The sequence below is a fragment of the Cicer arietinum genome, chromosome 8 (genome assembly GCF_000331145.2).
Source record: "Cicer arietinum cultivar CDC Frontier isolate Library 1 chromosome 8, Cicar.CDCFrontier_v2.0, whole genome shotgun sequence".
In the NCBI taxonomy this organism is placed as follows: domain Eukaryota; kingdom Viridiplantae; phylum Streptophyta; class Magnoliopsida; order Fabales; family Fabaceae; genus Cicer; species Cicer arietinum.
The window spans coordinates 9,460,221-9,464,913 of NC_021167.2; the positions used below are offsets into that span (position 1 = coordinate 9,460,221).

Consider the following 4,693-nt stretch of genomic DNA (forward strand, 5'->3'; position numbering starts at 1 on the left):
CCTTGAATTAGGCACTGAGCAGAGTGAGTTTGCTCTTGTGTTCCAGATACAATCACCAGCCCTTCTGTAGCACCAGGTTTTGGATCATGAACAACCACGTTTGCACCAGAGATCTGACAGTTAGGATACACCAAAAATCAAAACATAAATAAACGACAATTTCTTGCAGACTGAGAAATGGATCAATAATAAGATATATGAGAAATATGTTACATTTTTGAAGAGTTTTCATCTGTTTATTACAGATTGTTAAAAAAATGAGAACTAAAGACCACTTCAAATGAAAAGCTGTTTTGAGTAACTTCTACAAAATTATTTTTAATAGATGATTTTTTAACAAAGATTTTTATATGATAAACAACATCAAATAACTTCTACTTTTTTTAAAATCTCTAAAAAATAATCTCAAACACACCTGTTGAATTTGATTCAGGTTGCTGTTGTTCTCCCCATACACATGGATCAAATACATATGAGGGATGGTGATCTCAAAGGTTGAGCTATTTGGATTCTGTGATTGGTTTCCATTCCTGAAAATAACAACACAATATCACTATAAAATATCAAGTAAAATATATGGTCACATTAAAAGGGAAAAAGAAGTCCTGAACTCACATCCCAGGAGTGCTATTTCTTGAAGGCAAATTAAATGTATCAGCTGTTGTCCCTGGATTTCCTCTGTTAACTGCCTGAAACACATACCTAAAGGGTTATAACATCCTTCTTGAATGCACAAAGGGTTAGGGTAGGCACAATGAGAAGGGTTACTAACCTGAGAATTCCATGGTCTTGGAGAATGCGGTCCTTCATAACCACGAGGGTACGGAACTCGGTCCATGTTTGGTGGACCGCGACCAATACGATGTGAAAATGCATGTTGATGATCAACAGGTATGGGAGGACCAGGTTGGCGCTGTGCGGTGGGTTTGGGGTGGGTCAGTTTTGGGGCGGAGAGCGAAGAGAGAGGATTTTGCATGCTCTGGAATGGTACCGGGAGAGGGGGATTAAAGAGATTAGGATATTAGGGATTGATATTAGGATTAGGATATTAGGGATTGAGAGGGGAGAAATGAGGAGATGATAATTGAGAGGGGAGAAAGGAGGAGAGGTCCACGTCAGATTTTTTGCTGATGTTGAAAAAATTTGTACAGGTGGATGAAATGGACTGAGGTGGCATTCAGGGTGAGGTGGCGGGGGTCTGTTTTAAATATATATAATAGATTCATTCAATTGATATAAGCAATGGACGTGTTTTTTAACTATTAAAAAAATAAAATTAAAAGGTACTTCTAACAAAATATTGAGTTATCGTTGTCTCTTTCATTGACGATGAGTCATCAGGGTAGCTAGTTCCTCCTACTCATGTAGTCAACTACTTAAGGTAATCATAACTGCAGTCATTCAAATTCAAACATGGGTAATTAAAAGTATCATTAACATGATTCAAGAGTGCGAAGGCGGCGCCACAACTCCTACTCCTTACTTCAAGTTAAAAACTCACTTAATTACACATTCACAATAATTTATTTGTAATTTACATCTAATTACAACAACAAAAGAAATGACACTAACATCAATATATAACCAATAATTCGATTGAAGAAATATAAAACTATTTCACTTTTAAATGATCTCGACTACTCTAACTCTATACACTAATTCCCAAAAATTAGAACACTTGAACCACAAACAAATTCATATTTACATAATTATATACATTCGACTACTTTAACTCTATACACTAATTCCCAAAAATTAGAACACTTGAATTCAAAGAAGTAGATATAGTTGGAAAATTCTTTTTTTTTTACACAACTTTTGAATGAGTTGTATTTTGTAACATATTATACCTATTTGCTCATTTTTCTCAAAATCTTGATTGTTCTTAGTTAGAGTATTGTTTTTGCAGACATATTTTAACTCATTTATGACATGAAAGTGTATTGGCTCCTCAAAAGACAAAGAAGATTGTCCACATTCAGCTTTATATGAGTGTTAGTATTGTGTATTCGAGAGAAAACTATGTACCATTTATATTAAAAAAGTATTTGTGGTTTTTTTACGGAGATGTTTTATATTGTCAATTTTTTTTTTAAAATACTACCAATTTTAAGTTTCTACATATGTTTTACCTTTACTCAACCGTACATACGAGTTGTTTGTGAAAATTCTCAAATCATGTTGTATAGAAGTCTCATACTTAAAATATTGGAATTTAGATTTTTTACTTCTTTGACATGATTGTAATGAAATGAATATTAAATGACAAACTCATTTTTATAATTTTCTAACAATATTTTGACAATAAATTTAGATTTGACAACAACAAAAGAGCATGATTAATTTGCTTTTGTGGTAGATAATTACATATATTAATATTTATTAAAATACTTTTAAGACTTTTAACATTAAATATAATTTATGAATTTTATTTGTAGGATGATCTTCACTATGCAAAACATTTTACATATTTGCAAATGTGTATTTGCCAACTCATATATAATAATTACTCAAATAAATTCACTTGAAAAAAATACTCTACAAACTAAATAAGTAGATTATATTATTTTTTGAAATATTAAAATCTTATTCACAACTACTAAACCCTAAACCCTAAACCCTAAACCCTATTGACCCAAAATACTAAAATACTTAAATCAATATGAGTTACAATACGCTGTGTATATAAATATTTGGTTAGTGGTTTGGCCAATAAATTTTTAAGTTTCATAAAGGTCGGAGAATATTCACTTAAGTTTAAGCATATTATGTATATAAGTACCATAATAAGACGATTTCTTACTTGATTTATGAGTATTAACATTATATTTGTGCTTGTATATTTGTGACCTTACAAAATATATATGCAATTCTATATATTTTTACATATGTAACAAGATCTATTATATATATTTAAAACAGACCCCCGAATGCCACCTCATCCCCGAATGCTACTTAATTCTATTTCATTCACCTATACAAATATTTTTCACATTAGCCAAAAAGCTGATGTCGACCTCTCCTTCTTTCTCCCCTATCAATCATGCTTTCAATCCTTAATCTCCTTAAATATTCCTCCTTCATCAACTTCTTTAATCTCTTTAATCCATATTTCTCATTTTCCTTCCACAATTTCTTTAATACCTCCAAAATCTATTTGATAATATTATTTTATAATAAATTTATAAATTATAAAATTATTATAAAATTATTATAAAATTATTTTACAATTATTTATAATAAATTTATAACTTATAAATTATTTTACCATATTATAATAATTTATAATTTATATTATTATCAAATTATTTTATAAGTTATTTTATAATAAATTTATAATTTTTTCTATAATATTATTAGTCATTTGTAATAATTTATATTATTAGTCATTAAATTCAATGGAAAAAAACCACCTAATCACTCATAAATATCGACATAAATATTTTTCTTTCATGGACAATTATATTATTCCGCTTATGGTGAGTAATGATTTTATACGTTAAAAATTCAATTACTCAATAATGTCAATCCATTTATAATTTCCTTTAATTTATGTCAGTCCATTTTTTAGTAACATTTTATACAATAAAAATATATATTCTATTTGATAAAAAATAGACAAATTTATAAAAAATAATCAAAAAATAAGAATATATGAAAAAAATTATTAAAAAAGTTACTTCCAATTATTAAAATACACATATTTATTTAAAATTATAATATATGAAAATATATTAAAAAATATAATTAACAAAAGTTTAATATATATATGTGTTTTGAAAAAATATATTAACACTAAATTTTTATCAATTAAATTATATATTTATAATTGAATGCTGTTTTTTATTTTAATTTTTCTTATTATAATGATAATTTGAATGTTAAAAAATAAATGAAAATTTAAGTATTGCATAAAATTAAATTATTTTTTAATAAACTTTATTTTTGGTACATATTAACATAACTACAATACAATTGCACAAACAAATAGTTAAAACTTTTAAATACCTAAAATTGATTTAAAGTATTGCATAAAATTAAATTATTTTTTAATAAACTTTATTTTTGGTACATATCAACATAACTATAATTCAATTGCACAAACAAATAGTTAAAACTTTTAAATACCTAAAATTGATTTAAAGTATATGTAAATATTTAATAAAATTAATTTCAAACTCTTGATGAAATATATTCAATAATTTTTTTTACAACAACTTCTCATGCTCGCAATTAAAAAATCATACTAATAAAACAAATAAATTTAGACTACGCTACATTCAATATTAACATTTTTTAAATTTTAAAATAAAAAATATTAAATAGTCAAATTATTTTACAATTTGATAATAACTTATAATTTATATTATTATCAAATTATTTTATAAGTTATTTTATAATATTATTAGTCATTTACCAATGGTAATAATTTATATTATTAGTCATTAAATAAAATAAATCATCTAATCACTCATAAATATCGACATAAATATTCTTTTTTTAATTTTCCTTTTATGAACAATTATATCATTTCACTTATTGTGAGTAATGATTTTATACGTTAAAAATTAAATTACATTAATGTCAATCCATTTTTTTAGTAACACTTTATAAAATAAAAATATATATATTCTATTTGACAGAAAATACATAAATTTATTAAAAATAATCATAAAATACGAATATATAAAAA

The 4,693-nt window shown here is 25.6% G+C and overlaps 1 long non-coding RNA gene across 1 annotated transcript; it reads right to left on the reverse strand.

Annotated features, from left to right (window-relative positions):
* On the reverse strand, nucleotides 1–795 carry LOC140919123 (uncharacterized). Its single transcript, XR_012161709.1, has 4 exons — nucleotides 773–795; nucleotides 616–689; nucleotides 416–530; nucleotides 1–113 (listed from the first exon to the last, which is right to left on the reverse strand). It is a non-coding gene; the product is annotated as an uncharacterized lncRNA (long non-coding RNA).
* Between the last annotated feature and the right edge of the window lie 3,898 nt (nucleotides 796–4,693).